Source organism: Hevea brasiliensis, chromosome 12 (assembly GCF_030052815.1).
Source record: "Hevea brasiliensis isolate MT/VB/25A 57/8 chromosome 12, ASM3005281v1, whole genome shotgun sequence".
Taxonomy (NCBI): domain Eukaryota; kingdom Viridiplantae; phylum Streptophyta; class Magnoliopsida; order Malpighiales; family Euphorbiaceae; genus Hevea; species Hevea brasiliensis.
Genome location: NC_079504.1, coordinates 96,532,361 through 96,553,772, shown reverse-complemented (window position 1 = coordinate 96,553,772; position 21,412 = coordinate 96,532,361).

Sequence of the window (21,412 nt, the reverse complement as noted above, 5' to 3'; positions counted from 1 at the left end):
AAATTATGCATAATTTAAAGGGCGTTGCCAACAATTCACACAGTTGAACCCATGACCCAAAATTCACATAGATGTCATGTTGTACACCACGACATTTCACATTCTCACAATAACCGAGGCTAAAGGGAGAAACAAAGACTAGCTAGTATATATGAGTACTCATTCACATCATTCCCCAACTGGCAAGCCAGAGAGGAAGAAACTCACCCCATCTAGTGGAAGAGATATCTCACTAGACAAGCTAATGAGAATTCATAACATATTTTGCCATGTCAACTGTGGTTTCAAATCATATTCAAAACAATTTCTATTTACAAAGTATTTACAAATCATCAACATATTTAATCATCATAAATTAATGCTCAAGGTTGGCAACACATCAAACTTAAAATTTACAATCCTCAAAACCATGCAATAAATCCTTAAATGCATAAGAAAATTTACATTTAATTTATACAATTTCATTCAACAAATTAAAATCTTCAACACAACAAAATTATAAATCATAAAATAAACTTGTTCAAATCAATTTAGAAGTGAAAGGTAACAAAATAGTTAGTTGTGCACAAACCTTATATGAGTCGCCTCTTGGCCTTGACTCGATTCCTCGGATTCTTTCTCGGTGTTCTTTTCCACTGAAACACATAGTTTCACAGTGTTTCAGTATCATAACTTAGAATAAATCCAAAAATAAATTAAATTTCACTTTTACCTAGCTCTAATGTGCTAAACTTGACGTTCTTTAAAATTTGTGTTTTGGGTTACTATTCATGACACTATTCAAGTCAATTTGTTGACTTTCTAAGGCTTAATAGGTATGGAAATTCCAACTTCACCCACATACCACATTTTGGTCAATAAATTTGTTGGCTTTGGTTGTTTACTCAAATTCTAAGTCTTTTAGGCAAATTTACAAATTTTCAGTTTTGGTGTCTTAAGTTGCACTGTTCCATTGGTCATTTTTCTGTTAGAATTTGGCAAAACTTCCTTCATAGAAAATGTTTCCTATTGTCTTAAATTTATTCTCCTTTTTGAATTACTCCAATTGGAGTTTTTTAGCTCAAGTTATCGCCATTTGAATCATAGCTGCCAGATTGGACTTAACCCAGATTTCTGGGTACCAAATTGATTCTGGCAGTTTTAAGTTACCAAATTTGGGTGGCCAAATGACTTGGTTAAGGGCATAATTTGGGTTTGTGTTCTTCATGAAAATTTTAGGTCTATATCTCAGCTGTCCACTGGTAAAATTTCAGATCATTTAGACCTACCTAGCCCAAGTTATGGCCAAATGAACAAATATTATTTATTTGGTCATTTTTGTACAGGTCAGACTGCAGAAATCCGGATTTGGTCAATTTGTTCACTAGGTTTTGATCACTTTTTGGGCATGATTCCTAAATAAAAACTGTGTCATTTTGTGTCTATTTTCATTCCCAATTGGTTTCATACCAATTGGACTTGTAAATTTTCAGTTTTGGTCCCTTAAAGGGACCTTGATCCTGCTGCCTGCACCATGACCACATTGAATCCGAATTTAAACTCAACTCCAACACTTTCAACACACTTCATTTGGTAAAAAATGACCATTTCTCACCTCAAACTAGGTCAAACACATCATTTCACCATTTCTCCAAATTTTGTCTCCCAAACCCTAGGTGTCCAAAACCCTAACTCACTAATTTGTTGCATTTAACCAATTCAATACCTATACACATGCTTCTTCAACTCAATCAAGCTTCCTATCACATTTAATTCATTCAAAACACATCATATTCTCATACATCCATGGCTGGTTGAAAGTCACTAAAAGTCCCCAACAATTGTTTCCTTTGATTTTTAGATTAAAATCTAAGTTAAATTAACTTAATACATGTGCATCAAAACTAAAATTTCAAAGAAAATTACTTACCTTCACTTGAATTCTAATTCTTCAATTTCACTCCCTTTTTCCTTTTCTTTTCTTCTTCAAATGCTTCCCCAAATGAAGTTAACAAGTTTTTATGGATTAATTTAGGGACAAAATAAGGTTAAGTGGTGGATTGTCAATGGAGGTGAAAATGGGTGGGGCGGCCAAAACTTAAGGAAAAGGGACGAAGTGATTTTTCTTTTTAATTTTTTGGTATTTTAAATGAGATTTTATGTATTAGACTTGGTCAAAAAAGTTGAGAAAATAAAATTAATTTTTTGACATCACAATGATGTCATTCACATGATGCCATATACCTTTTTCTTTTCTTTTTCAATTTTCCTTAATTTTTCATTTATTTTTCTTTAGTTCTTCAATTTAATTCTTGATTCTAAAATTTTATTTTCTCCAATTTTATTTGACAGTTAGGTCAGGAGTCAACTCTCGAGGTCAATTGACCAAATTGCCCCTCGCGGGTTCAACCCGGTTTGCAAATAATTCAATATTTCTTCCGGCTCCCTGACCTAATTATTTGACTGGCTTAACAATTCTTTTTCATGATTTTCTCTTTTCCACTACGTTCGTAATAGTCCTAAGGACCACGGCATCACATTTTACAGTTCGAAATTTGAGTTTAAATCAACTTCGCAATCCTTCCCGAGAAGGTCACCCATCGTTGTGACTCTCGGCTCTTTTAACCTTTTATGTTCTGTTTGTCTCATTTTTACTTTTCTATCTGGTAATCACTATTTATTTTCAATCAAGGCTTTTCTAGGTGTCTTAAACACAGTTCTAATCCTCTTAATTGTCCGAACCAATACCGATCACCGGAACAGTAACATATACCAGGCTATGCAAAAAGGGGTGTTACAAGTTACATTTTCATAAGTCTCAAAGTAAAATACAAAATAGTTACAAACTCAAAATGTGATAGCAATGCAATGCTTTTAAATACAAACTGCTCAATGTCCGTACATCCATACATATAGGTACAAAATATACCCAAAGGAATCACAAAGGTATACCTAACGTAAATACCCACAAACAATACCAAAATGCTACTTTCAAGTCTCTCATTCGGCAGCCTTTTCCTTTTCCTTTTCCTTACCTGCGACAGCATAACGAACCTATCATTGAGTATATCACTCAGTGGTGTACAACTAATAACTTTAAAACTTAAGGTAAAACACAATTTGTCAAAGCATAATAAATCACATTTTTCTTAAGTATGAAAACTTCACAATAGTTCTAAGTCCATTAAGGCCATTTATTGGAATAACATTTCAAATGAGAAATCACACTTCATAAATCACAATTCACAAAGCATTAGTCTTCCCAACATCAACACACAGTTCAGGCCATGACACAAAATTTCACGATCAGTGCCGTGTTGTACACCATGACAAAGCAATCTCAACCTCACTAACCATTATTAATGAGGGAAGGGTTGGCTAGCTAATGAGTACTCATGTAGTCTTACCCTACTAACCATTATTAATGGGAGACATAATCATATCAAATATCAAACCCTAAGTAGCCGTTACTACTGGGGAGTTCTGAAGGGACTGTCATGCTAACTGTGGTTTTAAAACAACTTTCAAGAGTTTCTAAATCAATAATCACATTTGCAAAACAATAACATATTCAAATTATCATAAAACCCATAAAAGGGGTGGCAACACACAAATTTCTCAAATGCAAGAGAAAAACCATATCTCATTCAAAATAAACTCATTTCAAATCAAACTCATTCAAATAAACTCATTCAAATCAATTTACAAAGTTAAAACAAAGAAAAAGGTTAGTTGTGCACTAACCTTCAATAATTCTCCTTCCTTATTACCTACTTCTCTTTATCCGTTCCAACTTCTTTTTCTACTAAAAATACACAAATAGAATACCTCAATACCAATCTCAATTGCTGCCAAGAACTCATTACATACATGTCTAATGCATCCCAAGTTAGCTTTGAAAATTTTAGAATGAATATTTTGGGACTTTGACTTGGTGCCCCAATCTTGAAACCGATTTTTACCTAGTTTCGATCATAATTTTTGGTGAGGTGTTGCATGATGTTCATTTAGGTCTTTTTTTTTTTTTTTTTAAATCACCTAATTCGGTGTGTAGCTCAAGTTATGCTATGAAGGAAGGCGTGAAAAACACAAGATTATACCATTGAATTCAAAAATTTTCACCTAAGGTCACAAGCACCATGCAAGATTTATTTTTATCTATTTGATTTCAATGATAAACAACATATTAAAACTCTTTTAATATGTTTTGGATCTGTATTTGCCATTTATTTAAAATTAATCAAATTTTTTTAATTAATAGATTAAATCAGAAGATTACACTAACCTCTTGATGTGATGCAGTTGATGTATGCGCCTTTTGCCTTTGAGATTCGGATGTTGTCCTCTAGCTTGTCCACACCAAGAACACCTATGGCAGCCCTTGAACAGCTTCTAAAGCCTTTTCTATTAATTAGAAATTCAAGTTCTGCCTTTAAGAGATTAGAGATGCAAGCAACAGACACTAGAAACAATTTCTAGTGTTCTTAATTCAAGAGATTGATGGCTAATCTCTTTGAATTGATGAGAGATGAAGAGAAATAGCTGGAGAGGCTTAAAGTGTGACACATAGGAGGAGAGGCTGGTTGTGTTTTCTTTTCATAACCCCACTTAAATAGCTAAATTAGGTTAACAAATTAAGCCACATGTCACATGTTTGATTTGATTAGCTTTATGAGGTTTAAGTGACCCAATCACATTGTGCCAAGTGTCAAACCTATATTTAATCTTGATTTTAATCATCTTACATGATTAAAAATATTTGCAAGCTTATGTGTTATGCCATGTGTCACCATCTCATGGTGCCACGTGTCACACGCAAAATGACCAAAATGCCCTTTTGAGTTCTTAAAGTTCTTAACCCAAAATAATTATTTTTCTTCTTCTAATTAATTTATATCAAATATAAATTAATTAATTAATCTCTATTAATTAATTTCTCATCAATTAAATTCATATTTAAACACTTTAAATATAAATTTAATTTATACTACACATCCAATAATCTAGATTTGGTTTCAAGTCATGCTAGGGACTTTGCAATTTAATTGCAAACCAAATCTATTTAATTAATCAATTAAACTCTTTAATTAATTAATTAAATCATATTTAAATAGGTGATAACTTGTGTATGTGTGTGACTTACTAGGCTCATCACTAATTGGCAATGAGACATGATATCAACTCTTAATATCATCAAACTCTTTCTTACCATAAATGATTTCTCTAAATCATTTTATGAACCTCATAGACCATGGTTAACACCTAGCATAGCATGCCATGGCCACCCAATTAGTAATAAGATTTACCTTAAATGAACCTATAATCATATGTTACCATGCACTAGAATCTCTCTCACAAAATCCCAACTCAATTTGGAGTCATGGTTTATGTCAAACTCTATTTGCTATGAATATTATGTTCTCTTTTAATTCCAGTTCTTGATTAAAAGATTTTCTCATCAAACTCTTTTCTCAATAAATCTATCTCTGGCCACTTGCCAGAACTTGAAACATCAAGAACTATTAAATGAACATAGGATTTTATCTCTATTTACTTAGAGGAACAGATTCCTTCTTGATCAACACCTACCTCCATATATAACTAGAAAGGAGCCAACACATGCCCATATATACATACAAGTACAAGTAAAGCAAGATCAAACTCAAACTACAAATATATATATAAGATAACTGCTATCTCAGTCTAAAGATTATATGCACCGATATGATTTATGACAAAACATTGACAAGAGTAAACTCCATGTGCTTGTCATAAGTGTCAAGTTCACCTACTTATCATTTATAAGTGCCTATCATGTTTGTTATATGGCATGAGACTCACCATTCCATCTTATTTATATCTCATATAAATAACTTGGGAACAAACATGAATACAATCTTTACGGATAAGTCATGTCATGTCCTTATTATGAAGTATCCTCGATTGTGAACCTATTTATGATACTTTGTGCTAGAAATATCGTCGAATATTTCTAACAAAATATCAATGGACCTTTTCTATTACACATAAATATATTATGTAAAAAGAAAAGTGGAAATGCCTTTATTATTAAAAATATGTACAAGATACATACTAAATGATATGCTCTAGCATACTACTAACAATCTCCCACTAGCACTAGAGCCATTCATTACAATATCTTAGACCTATCTTCTCAAGATGTCGGTCTAACGGGTCGAAACTGAATGACATAGGCTTAGTGAATGGATCGATTTTACCGATTTTCATGTGATTTTTTTGGCATGGCTACATCGCTTCGTCAATGTATATCTCCATCGCTTCCAATGTATTTTGGAGTACTGCTAACTCAATGGAAGGAACTAATAAGTTCACGAACTTCTTTATCCAAATGACTTCTTTGCAAGATCTGCAAAGAATATACTCGAGTGGAATCTGCGTGCTCTGTTTGGAACTCTTCCAACCGATCGCACCTCCATTACAAATGAACACATATCCAGAGGTAGACTTTCTATCATCGATATCCGATTGGAAATCGAATCGTGATAACCATCCAATTGCAAGTCTCCACCTCCATAAATTAAGAATAAATCCTTAGTTCTTCTCAAGTACTTAAGGATATTCTTGATACTATCCATGTTCCAAACTGGATTGGATTGATACCGCTAGTCAAACTAAAGATATGCGATATCCGGCCTAGTACACAACATTGCATACATTAAACTTCCAATAGCCGAAGCATATGGAATCCTGGCCATCTTCTCTCTTTCTTCAAGTGTCTTTGGAGACATCTCTTTAGAAAGGTGGATACCATGTCTCACTGGTAACAATCCTCTCTTGGAATCAAGCATGTTAAACCTCTTTAACACCTTTTCCAAGTATAGACTTTGGGATAAACCAATTATTCTTTTCGCTCTATCTCTATAGATGCGAATCCCAAGAATATAGGTTGCCTCCCCTAATGTCACACCCTACCCCTCTGTAAGGCATAACATGATCCCGTAGTATACCTAATGAATTACCAACTCCGTCTACTGATAATCCATTAAATACACTACAAGGGATTTTAAAAACTTTTCTTACTTCTTTTACAGTGGTGAGCACTATTTACAGTGTGAAAGACTTTGGTGAATCAAGTGAAACAACTAACTCATTTGATTTATTTGGAGTATTCAGAAAATTTTGGCAAGGTGCCATTTGTATTTTGGACAAAACAGTTCTTGAAAAACTGTAAAAGCACTTCAATATATTTTCAAATCTCAACTCCAACATTTTTATCAACACAACACATTTCTCAAGTCAAATCCACGTGATTTTCAAAGACTAAGATACAAAGATATAACACAATTTTACAAGCCAAATAACTCATAATTATTTTACAACTTTATCAGACAACTTAAATTTACAATCGCCAAAACCAAGAACAAAATATACATACGGTGAATATACATTACTGATTACAAAATGCCACATGTGGTATACTCACTATAGCCAAAATCTCTCATTGGTGATACTAGCGACCTAGCTCGCCGCTCTGTCTGTCTCTACTGCGACGGAATAAAGCTATCACGAGACAATGTCTCAGAGTGCACAACATTAACCAAATACAAATTTTAAATCACAATTCATAAATCATATCAATAGTGGATACTTAAAACCATAGTTAAATTCAAGACAATAAATGTCAACAAGAATTTAAACTCCATTTGTTAATATCACAATAATTTTCAATAAGTCGATCATGGTTGAATTCAATAGACAAGATATGTCAATAAGAGTTTAAATCAATTTCACAATCTCACAATACATAATAACACAATTCGATCAAATAATCAAGAATACAGTGTTGCCAATCTATAACACAATTTAGGCCATGACACAATTTTTTCCATATATGCCGTGTTGTACACCACGACAAGACATGCTCACCCCAATAATCGAAATCAATGAGGGAGGAAGCTAGCTATATAATGAGAACTCATCCATACTCACCTCATCGGGAAGTCAAAGAGGAGGAACATAATCATACTCACCCCAGACTGATAAGTCAAAGAGGGAGGAATAATCACACTCACCCCATTAATGGAGGAGGAACATTTTATCAGTGTCATGACAATTGTGAGTCAAAACAATTCCAAACATTTTATTCAAATGATCCGTAAGAATCCAATAAATTTCCAAAGTTATAATTTCATTCACAAAATGGCAACACAAGTAATTCACTTCAATTTCCACAAAACCATTTACAAAGGCTTTTCAATCAATAAGTATCCATCAAATACCATTCAAACAATTTTTCACGCTTTCAAACCATTCACAATGTTTTTCAATCAATAAGTGTCCACCAAACACATTTCCACAATTTAAAACAATGATATGCAAATAGTCAATATTTATTTCCATTGAAAATAATTCAAAAGAAATGCTTGTTGTGCACAAACACAATTTAAAACAATAATATACAAATATTCAATATTTATTTCAATTGAAAAATTCAAAAGCAATAGCCGTTGTGCACAAACACAATTTAAAACAATAATATACAAATATTTAATATTTATTTCAATTGAAAAATTCAAAAGCAATAGCCACAGTTGCACAAACCTCGATATTTGTCTCTGGTCCCGACTCAAGATTTCTTTCCTTTTCCGAGTCCTTGTTAATCGAGAAACACAATTTGAAGTGTTTGATTACAAATTAAACCGTCTCTATCGATGGTGTTTGGTAAATAATGCATCAACTCAATTATTCACTTAATCACCTAATATACCACTCGCTATGCGTTTTAGGTAAATTAGGTTTTAGTGTCGTTAATATGTCACATTCGATAGGGTTTTAGGTTTGGTACGTTTTACCAAAGTCATTTCCTTGTTTAGTGCATTTTAGTGCAAATTGCTGGATTCCGGGATACTGGTTTGACCTAACCGGACGATCTAGTTCCCTCGGTTTTCGAGTCTCGGTCAAAACTACAAACTTGTAGATCTAGGTCTTATTGCACGCGGTGCAAAATTTCAGGTCAATCCGAGTTAAGTAGACCAAGTTATGGTCATTATACTATTGCTGGTCAAGTGGTACCATTTTAGGTCAATTTTAGGTCAAATTGGTCAATTCTGGTTCGGCCAGTTTTTGGACCCGAACTTGTGCAAGTTGTTTGACTTGCTTATGGTCATTTCTGGGCTTTGGTGTCTTCATAAGACTTGTATGTATGGGTCTTAACTATTCTTGGTCAAAAATTCAGGTCAATTGGACCTGTTTTGAGTGAGTTATGGCCTAAATAATCACTGCTGCCCAAATGGTCAGTTTTTAGGTCTCAAGTGTACCTAATCCGAATTGGTCATTTTTCACATCAACTTGCAAGCATAATTTTGGTATGGTTTCTCAATGAAAGTTGGCACATTTTGTGCCTAGTTTCACCTCAAATTGGTCTCATACCAATTGAGGTTACACATTTCAGGTTATGGGCTAAAATGTACACTGCCCTCAATATGCATTTCACACCCCACTTCAAACACACATATACCTTGCAATTTGGTTCACTTCCCTACCAATCTGTTTTGGTACATTAACCACAGTATAATCTACTTTACATTAACATTATTTTGGGCAGATTACCATTACCCTCAACACACCAAATATAATTCACATTTACAATATCTCAATACCATTACATACACACCTAAACACCACTAATTCTCACATACACTTTACACAATAATTTCATACACATATCCTTCATTCCTTAATGCCACAATTCTGCCAACACTCCCATGAATATACACATTTATTCAAGTGTCCCCAAGGCTGCCCAAATTTGTCCTTCAACATCAAAGTGCTGTCCAAGTTACCAATTCCCATCCAAGTGCATAAATCACCATATAAACATGAAATAATTCACTAGGTTATTAATTTACCATGATCAACATTATTTCTCATCAATTATATGCATAATAAATCATCAAATGTGTGACCCCATGGCTGTTAAAAAATGGCTATCTCAATAACTATTTAACTTCAAAATTTCCTTCACAAAACCAACACCCATAACATGCACACAAAACTTAACAAAGCTATCTTCAAAATTATGAACTTACCTTATGCTTGGAGTTTGTTAAACCTTGCTTAAACTTCTCAAATTTAGTATCAAACTCTTCCTTGTGATGAGTAGACAAAGTTTCATGAAGGAACTTAAGAGATTGGAGTTGAAAATGGAGAGTTAAGAGAGCTTGCATGAGAAATGGCCATGGTTTTTCCTCTCACCTTCATTCACGGCAATGTTGAGATCACTTTGAGGAAGATGAAGTTCAGCTGATTTAGTGGAGTTACAGCTGCCCTATTATATGTTTATTTTATGCATTAGTGGTCCACTCACAATTTTAATCATATTTTAAGCTAAACTTTCATTTAATCCCACATTAAACCCTTGATTTTAGCTATTTACTTTAGGTACCACCAAATTAATTTTTTATTTTATTTTCTAAGTGTAATATTATTTATTTTTAATGGACATTTAGGTCAAAAGACACTTCGGGACGTCAAATGACCATAATGCCCTGCTGTTACGTTCCGATTTTTCTGGACAAGTTTTGTCTGTTTTTCGATTTCTAACTTTTCTTTGTACTAATTATTTAATTTTTCTTTGATCTTTCTAATGATATTTATTCTTCAACAAGGGTCTATTTAAGTCCTAAAAATGTTTTCCAGGGTTCCCCGCAGTCCAGGGCTAGTCAACGGTCCACGCCGTGACTTCCTGGTGCGGTCACCCATCGCTAACTTGATCACATTTCTTTGCTATTATTTTTCCTTTGTTTTTCTTGTATTTTCTTTTCTTGTATTTCATTATTTTATGTCTCCTCCCTCATGTCAAAGTGTAGTTCTAGGCATCCTAGCTATCCGGACAACACTGGTCACCGGAGCAGTAGAACGCACTACCGAACTTAGGGGTGTTACACCTAAGTCTTTCATGGAGAATGTATTTGACAACCATACCTTTATAGTCGTCAACATACCTGTATCATTACCCATCAACAGTATGTCATCCACATATAAGACAAGGAAAATGATAACACTGTCACTAACCTTCTTATATACACATGGCTCATCCTCATTTTTGATAAAACTAAAGGATTTAATGGCTTCATCAAAACGGATGTTCCAACTCCTCGAAGCTTGTTTCAACCCATAAATGGATCGCTTTAGCTTGCATACCTTGGAACCATCTTGGGATTCAAATCCCCTAGGTTGTTCCATGAAAATGTTTTCTTCAATGTATCCATTGAGAAAAGTTGTTTTGACATCCATCTGCCAAATCTCATAATCATAGTATGCAGCTATTGCTAATAAAATCCTAATTGATTTAAGCATGGCAACAGGCGAGAAAGTCTCATCATAGTCTATTCCTTGCCTTTGGCGAAACCCTTTCGCTACTAGCCTTGCCTTATAGGTCTCTACCTTTCCATCAGAACCAATTTTCTTCTTGAAAACCCATTTGTTCCCTATAGGTACAATACCTTTAGGTGGGTCAACAAGATCCCAAACTTGATTCTTATACATGGAATCAATCTCGGATTTCATAGCATCAATCCATTTTGAAGAGTCTATATCTGATATAGCTTCTTCATAGGTAAGTGGATCATCTCCATGATCTACTTCTTCATGAGTAGACAACTCTTGTTCTTCTTCATGAAGAAAACCATATCTCACTGGTGGGTGAGATACCTCGGTTGTTCTACGAGGAACAACAGAGATGTTTCATCAATGGGTATAGGTTGACTAGATGGATCTATATCCATCCTGATCTTGGTTGGTCGAATTCTCCAATTCTAACTCTATTTGCCTTCCTTTGCCTCCTTCTTGAACAAACTGTTGTTCAAGAAATGTGGCATCTCTACTTATCACAACCTTTTGTGAAGTAGGCAAATAAAAATAATATCCAAAACTATCTTTTGGATATCCAACAAATCGACCCTTTTCTCGATCCGGTCTCCAATTTATCGTTGTTCACTTTTGATATAAGCTGGACAACCCCAAAACTTAACATCCTTAAGAATTGGATTTCTTCCATGCCATATCTCATAAGGTGTGGAAGAAACTGATTTTGATGGAATCCTATTCAATATACAAAGTGATTCTAATGCAAATCCCAAAAGGAGATTGGCATATCAGTATAGCTCATCATACTACGTACCATATCCAATAGGGTACGATTTCTCCTTTCAGATACACCATTCAGCTGTGGCATTCCTGGAGGAGTCAGCTGAGAAACAATGCCATGCTCTCTCAAGTATTCATCAAATTCAGTACTCAAATATTTACCTCCACGATCTGATCGAAGAGCTTTAATACTCTTTCCTGTTTGATTTTCTACTTCAGATTTAAATTCTTTGAACTTTTCAAAAGATTTATGTTTGTATTTCAGCAAATACAAATACCCAAACCTTGATTTATCATCAGTAAAGGTAATAAAATAATGAAAGCCCCCTCTAGCCATTTCTTTAAATGGACCACATACATCACTATGTATTAGCTCCAAAATATTTTCAGCTCTTAGCCCTTGTCCAACAAAGGGTGATCTAGTCATTTTGCCTTGAAGGCAAGATTCACAAGTTGGAGTAGGCTCAGAGCCCAATGAGGATAAAATCCCAATTTTCTCCAATTTTGCAATCCTATCTTCTGCAACATGACATAACCTTAAGTGCCAAATATATTTTGAACTTGAGTTGGTTTTCACCATGGCATTGTATTCTTTTAGATTGCTATACTCTGGCCAGTGGAAACACTTTCTTACTGGCAATGGAAACACTTTCCTATTGGCAATGGAAACACTTTCCTGTTGGCAGTGGAAACACTTTCCTTTGCCTTCATCAGCTTTAGTCTTCCTTTTCTGTTTAGCTATTTTCTTAGAAGGACCAGGAATCTGAGGTTTCTTTTTCTTATTGCCCTTCTTCTTGTTGGACTTTCCAGCAGATGAAAATGCAACCAAAGCTACCTCTTTTCCTTTATTGCCTGGCATATTCTTTTGGGCAATAACCAGTATGTTGAGTAATTCAGCTAAGGTGCATTCCTGTTTAGTCATATGGAAATTTGTCACAAAATTCCCAAAAGACTCAGGAAGGGACTAAAGGATCAAATCCGTTTGTAGTTGGAAATCCATGTTGAAGTCAAGATATTCCAACTGCTCAATCAGCCGAATCATCTTGTGGACATGATCCCCAACATTCTGTCCCTCAGAGATCTTCATGCGGAACAGCTGCCTAGATATCTCATACCTAGCATTCCTACTGTGCTCACCATACAACTCTTGTAGGTGAAGGAGGATCTCACTTGCACTCTGCAAGTTTTCATGCTGCTTCTGTAACTCATTACTCATGGAAGCAAACATGTAACACTTAGCTCTCATATCATGCTCCTTCCACTTGTCCAAAGTTTCATGTTCCTCTTAAGTGGCCTCTGGAGGTAAGGGACCAGGAACATTTGAATCTAGAACATATCCTATATGTTCAAGGTTCAGGACAAGTTTCGAATTTCTTAGCCAATCGCATGATTAGGTCCTGTCAACTGTTGTGCTCAAGGATGCTTGCAAGGATATTGGATGGTGGTGGTTGTTTTGTGCTCTTTTGTAGCAGTAAATTCACTGCAGAAAATAACCAGATTAATTAGTAAATGTATCATGTAATTAACCAAAATGATTATGGTCTTTTAATCAAATTGGTCCTCCCACTAACTTAGCGAATCCTACACTTCCAAAGTAGAAAACGGAAATCCTAGTTGGATGGATTTCTAGTGGGTGATTGAATTCTTATAATTCTATTGATCATCCTCGTGTACATCCATTATTGGAATTACAATAAACTATAAGTGAGCAACTCCTTGCCCATCACATCTAATGTGAGGTTCAATCCTTTACTAGCCCCTAATGCTCAAAATCTCGGTACATCCAATATTGACTTATCTTGCATTAGTTAAGTTGATCCCATTGAGCCGTAATTATGCAAATAATTTTAATGTCCTCAGTACATCCAATATTGGCCACCAAACCATTTACATATTTACAACATCTCATGCTTAACAATTATTCTTAAGAAAATCTCTTAAATTAATTGCATCTCATGCAACTATTTAAAATTTCTTAAAATAATTGCCCCAATGGAGGGCTTATGTTATAATTACTTTAATTATAGCATTTCCAACTTAATCATTTGTTTGGAAGATTTTATAGCCATCCTAATTACTATTAAGGTCTCACTTTGCACATTATCCATTTAGCATGCATATATCATATAATTGCATACATTCCCATACATCTCATGCATTCATGGATAAGCGAGAAATATGGTATGATCATGGACTTTCTAAGGGATTCAATTCGAGCCACCAAGAATTGAATCAGGCATTCCTAGGTGCATTTCATTCATTCATTTTACAAGAGTTGCTGAAGGAGTACATAATCAACACTTGATATTGAATTCCTCCCACTGGTCCCACCAATGCTCTTGACCTCCTTGAACTTCTTGCAATCCAATATTACATAGTAATCCTTGGCATACCAAGGCGAATTTACAAGAACTTAAATAAATGAAATTACAACCCAAAAATATTACAAACTTAATAATACATGCCCAAAATAAATTAAAATAAATTAATTAATTTACAATCCCAAAGAAACATAAAAGAAATAAATCCAATCACATTGGTCTTTTATAGTCCATGATCATCCATCATGCATATCACTATTTAACAATTAAATAAAACATACATTCTTAAATTAAATTGAATATCTCATATTCAACTTAAAATTCCAGATTTGAATATGATTCAAATAAATTTAAAAATTCAGATTTGAATCTCATTCAAACAAATTTAAAAAATCAGATTTAAATCACATTCAAACAACTTCAAAAATTCAGATTTGAATCACATTCAAACATTTTTTAAAAAATCAGATTTGAATCACATTCAAATATTTTTTAAAAAATCAGATCTGAATTTTATTGAATCAATTTTAAAAAATCAGATTTAAATATGATTCAAACAACTTTAAAAATTCAGATTTGAATCACATTCAAACAACTTCAAAAATTCAGATTTGAATCACATTCAAATAATTTTTTAAAATTCTGATTTGAATCATAATTTAATTGTGTGATTAAAACAACTAATTAAACACTTTAATTAGTCAAAGAATAGGCCTTAGATCATACAACAATTGCAGAATTAAAAGCCAAACCTTGATCCACCCATGGAACCATTGTTGCCGCCACCAATGGTGGCTTCACCATGTGTGCCGCCACACCTCATGATCCAACCAGCAATGAATCTCTTGATCTCATGATCAAACACACAATTAAATTATATAATCAACAATCTAAATGGCAAATATAGTGGCTCTGATACCAATTGAAGGAACGGAAGCGTGAAAAACACAAGATTATACCATTGAATTCAAAAATTTTCACCTAGGGTCACAAGCACCATGCAAGATTTATTTTTATCTATTTGATTTCAATGATAAACAACATATTAAAACTCTTTTAATATGTTTTGGATCTGTATTTGCCATTTAAGATTTTAAAATTAATCAGATTAATTTTAGAACCCTAGATTAAATCAAGAACGATTACACTAACCTCTTGATGTGCTGCAGCGTGTCTGCGCCTTTGAGATTCGTCTTCAGGACACCAGATGTTGTCCCTCTAGCTTGTCCACACCAAGAACACCTATGGCAGCCCTTGAACAGCTTCTAAAGCCTTTTCTATTAATTAGAAATTCAAGTTCTGCCTTTTAAGAGATTAGAGATGCAAACAGGACACTAGAAACAATTTCTAGTGTTCTTAATTCAAGAGATTGATGGCTAATCTCTTTGAATTGATGAGAGATGAAGAGAAATAGCTGGAGAGGCTTAAAGTGGTGTGACATATGAGAGGAGAGGCTGCTGGTTGTGTTTTCTTTTCATAACCCCACTTAAATAGCTAGGTTAAGACATTTATGCCTAGCCACATGTCACCTTTTGATTAGCTCTAGGTTTAAGTGACCCAATCACATTGTGCCAAGTGTCAAACCTATATTTAATCTTGATTTTAATCATCTTACATGATTAAAAATATTTGGCAAGCTTATGTGTTATGCCATGTGTCACCATCTCATGGTGCCACGTGTCACACTGCAAAATGACCAAAATGCCCCTGTGTCTTAATTTTGAGTTCTTAACCCAAAATAATTATTTTTCTTCTTCTAATTAATTTATATCAAATATAAATTAATTAATTAATCTCTATTAATTAATTTCTCATCAATTAAATTCATATTTAAACACTTTAAATATAAATTTAATTTATACTATACATCCAATAATCTAGATTTGGTTTCAAGTCATGCTAGGGACTTTGCAATTTAATTGCAAACCAAATCTATTTAATTAATCAATTAAACTCTTTAATTAATTAATTAAATCATATTTAAATAGGTGATAACTTGTGTATGTGTGTGACTTACTAGGCTCATCACTAATTGGCAATGAGACATGATATCAACTCTTAATATCATCGAACTCTTTCTTACCATAAATGATTTCTCTAAATCATTTTATGAACCTCATAGACCATGGTTAACACCTAGCATAGCATGCCATGGCCACCCAATTAGTAATAAGATTTACCTTAAATGAACCTATAATCATATGTTACCATGCACTAGAATCTCTCTGTTACAAAATCCCAACTCAAGCCGAGTCATGGTTTATGTCAAACTCCATTTGCTATGAATATTATGTTCTCTTTTAATTCCAGTTCTTGATTAAAAGATTTTTCTCATCGTAAACTCTTTTACGAATAAATCTATCTGTCTGGCCAGAACTTGAAACATCAAGAACTATTAAATGAACATAGGATTTTATCTCTATTTACTTAGAGGAACAGATTCCTTCTTGATCAACACCTACCTCCATATATAACTAGCAGGAGCCAACACATGCCCATATACCCATACATAGTACAAGTATGAAAGCAGTATCAAACTCAAACTACCTATATACAAGATAACTGTGCTATCTCAGGTCTAAAGATTATATGCACTGATATGATTTATGACAAAACATTGACAAGAGTAAACTCCATGTGCTTGTCATAAGTGTCACTGGTTCGGCCTACTTATCATTTATAAGTGCCTATCATGTTTGTTATATGGCATGAGACTCACCATTCCATCTTATTTATATCTCATATAAATAACTTGGGAACAAACATGAATACAATCTTTCTGGATAAGTCATGTCCTTATTATGAAGTATCCTCGATTGTGAACCTATTTATGATACTTTGTGCTAGAAATATTGTCGAATAATATTTCTAACAAAATATCAATGGACCTTTTCTATTACACATAAATATATTATGTAAACGGAAAAGTGGAAATGCCTTTTATTATTAAAAATATGTACAAGATACATACTAAATGATATGCTCTAGGGCATACTACTAACAATCTCCCACTAGCACTAGAGTCATTCATTACAATATCTTAGACCTATCTTCTCAAGATGTCGGTCTAACTGAGTCTGTGACATAGGCTTAGTGAATGGATCAGCTGGATTTTCAGCTGATGCTATTTTCTGCATGGCTACATCGCCTCGCCCAACTATATCTCTGATAATGTGGTAGTGCCTTTCTATGTGTTTGGATTTTGGGTGAGACCTTAGTTCCTTAGCTCAGTATGATCGCTCCATTATTGTCACAAAGGTAGTGGAACCGCTAACTCAATGGAAGGAACTACCGTAAGTTACATCACGAACTTCTTTATCCAAATTTTCTTTTGCAAAGATTCGATGCAAAGAATATACTCACCTCGAGTGGAATCTGCGATGTGCTCGCTTGGAACTCTTCCAACCGATCGCACCTCCATTACAAATGAACACATATCCAGAGGTAGACTTTCTATCATCGATATCCGATTGGAAATCGAATCGATAACCATCCAATTGCAAGTCTCCACTCCATAAATCAAGAATAAATCCTTAGTTCTTCTCAAGTACTTAAGGATATTCTTGGTGACTATCGATGTTCCAAACTGGATTGGATTGATACCGCTAGTCAAACTAACGACATATGCGATATCCGCCTAGTACACAACATTGCATACATTAAACTTCCAATAGCCAAGCATATGGAATCCTCGCCATCTTCTCTCTTTCTTCAAGTGTCTTTGGAGACATCTCTTTAGAAAGGTGGATACCATGTCTCAGTAACAATCCTCTCTTGGAATCAAGCATGTTAAACCTCTTTAACACCTTTTCCAAGTATAGACTTTGGGATAAACCAATTATTCTTTCGCTCTATCTCTATAGATGCGAATCCCAAGAATATAGGTTGCCTCCCTAAGTCTTTCATGGAGAATGTATTTGACAACCATACCTTTATAGTCCAACATACCGTATCATTACCCATCAACGATGTCATCCACATATAAGACAAGGAAAATGATAACACTGTCACTAACCTTCTTAAATACACATGGCTCATCCTCATTTTTGATAAAACTAAAGGATTTAATGGCTTCATCAAAACGGATGTTCCAACTCCTCGAAGCTTGTTTCAACCCATAAATGGATCGCTTTAGCTTGCATACCTTGGAACCATCTTGGGATTCAAATCCCTAGGTTGTTCCATGAAAATGTTTTCTTCAATGTATCCATTGAGAAAAGTTGTTTTGACATCCATCCGCCAAATCTCATAATCATAGTATGCACTATTGCTAATAAAATCCTAATTGATTTAAGCATGGCAACAAAGCAGAAAGTCTCCTCATAGTCTATTCCTTGCCTTTGGCGAAACCCTTTAGCTACTAGCCTTGCCTTATAGGTCTCTACCTTTCCATCAGAACCAATTTTCTTCTTGAAAACCCATTTGTTCCCTATAGGTACAATACCTTCAGGTGGGTCAACAAGATCCCAAACTTGATTCTTATACATGGAATCAATCTCGGATTTCATAGCATCAATCCATTTTGAAGAGTCTATATCTGATATAGCTTCTTCATAGGTAAGTGGATCATCTCCATGATCTACTTCTTCATGAGTAGACAACTCTTGTTCTTCTTCATGAAGAAAACCATATCTCACTAGTGGGTGAGATACCATGGTTGTTCTACGAGGAACAGCTGTAGATGTTTCATCAATGGGTATAGGTTGATTAGATGGATCTATATCCATCTGATCTGTTGGTTGGTCAGAATTCTCCAATTCTAACTCTATTTGCCTTCCTTTGCCTCCTTCTTGAACAAACTGTTGTTCAAGAAATGTGGCATCTCTACTTATCACAACCTTTTGTGAAGTAGGCAAATAAAAATAATATCCAAAACTATCTTTTGGATATCCAACAAATCGACCCTTTTCTGATCTGGTCTCCAATTTATCAGTGTTCAGCTTTTTGATATAAGCTGGACAACCCCAAATCTTAACATCCTTAAGACTTGGTTTTCTTCCATGCCATATCTCATAAGGTGTGGAAGAAACTGATTTTGATGGAATCCTATTCAGAATATACAAAGCTGATTCTAATGCAAATCCCCAAAAGGAGATTGGCATATCAGTATAGCTCATCATACTACGTACCATATCCAATAGGGTACGATTTCTCCTTTCAGATACACCATTCAGCTGTGGCGTTCCTGGAGGAGTCAGCTGAGAAACAATGCCATGCTCTCTCAAGTATTCATCAAATTCAGTACTCAAATATTTACCTCCACGATCTGATCGAAGAGCTTTAATACTCTTTCCTGTTTGATTTTCTACTTCAGATTTAAATTCTTTGAACTTTTCAAAAGATTTATGTTTGTATTTCAGCAAATACAAATACCCAAACCTTGATTTATCATAATAAAAGGTAATAAAATAATGAAAGCCCCTCTAGCCATTTCTTTAAATGGACCACATACATCACTATGTATTAGCTCCAAAATATTTTGACTCTTAGCCCTTGTCCAACAAAGGGTGATCTAGTCATTTTGCCTTGAAGGCAAGATTCACAAGTTGGAGTAGGCTCAGAGCCCAATGAGGATAAAATCCCAATTTTCTCCAATTTTGCAATCCTATCTTCTGCAACATGACATAACCTTAAGTGCCAAATATATTTTGAACTTGAGTTGGTTTTCACCATGGCATTGTATTCTTTTAGATTGCTATACTCTGGCCAGTGGAAACACTTTCTTACTGGCAATGGAAACACTTTCCTGTTGGCAGTGGAAACACTTTCCTGTTGGCAATGGAAACACTTTCCTTTGCCTTCATCAGCTTTAGTCTTCCTTTTCTGTTTAGCTATTTTCTTAGAAGGACCAGGAATCTGAGGTTTCTTTTTCTTATTGCCCTTCTTCTTGTTGGACTTTCCAGCAGATGAAAATGCAACCAAAGCTACCTCTTTTCCTTTATTGCCTGGCATATTCTTTTGGGCAATAACCAGTATGTTGAGTAATTCAGCTAAGGTGCATTCCTGTTTAGTCATATGGAAATTTGTCACAAAATTCCCAAAAGACTCAGGAAGGGACTAAAGGATCAAATCCGTTTGTAGTTGGAAATCCATGTTGAAGTCAAGATATTCCAACTGCTCAACCAGCCGAATCATCTTGTGGACATGATCCCCAACATTCTGTCCCTCAGAGATCTTCATGCGGAACAGCTGCCTAGATATCTCATACCTAGCATTCCTACTGTGCTCACCATACAACTCTTGTAGGTGAAGGAGGATCTCACTTGCACTCTGCAAGTTTTCATGCTGCTTCTGTAACTCATTACTCATGGAAGCAAACATGTAACACTTAGCTCTCATATCATGCTCCTTCCACTTGTCCAAAGTTTCATGTTCCTCTTAAGTGGCCTCTGGAGGTAAGGGACCAGGAACATTTGAATCTAGAACATATCCTATATGTTCAAGGTTCAGGACAAGTTTCAAATTTCTTAGCCAATCGCATGATTAGGTCCTGTCAACCTGTTGTGATCAAGTATGCTTGCAAGGATATTGGATGGTGGTGGTTGTTTTGTGCTCATTTTTATCAGAAAATTAACTGCAGAAAATAACCAGATTAATTAGTAAATGTATCATGTAATTAACCAAAATGATTATGGTCTTTTAATCAAATTGGTCCTCCCACTAACTTAGCGAATCCTACACTTCCAAAGTAGAAAACGAAATCCTAGTTGGATGGATTTCTAGTGGGTGATTGAATTCTTATAATTCTATTGATCATCCTCAGTACATCCATTATTGGAATTACAATAAACTATAAGTGAGAAACTCATTGCCAATCACATCTAATGTGAGTTTCAATCCTTTACTAGCCCCTAATGCTCAAAATCTGTACATCCAATATTGACTTATCTGGCATTAGTTAAGTTGATCCCATTGAGCCAGGAATTATGCAAATAATTTTAATGTCCTCAGGTACATCCAATATTGGCCACCAAACCATTTAC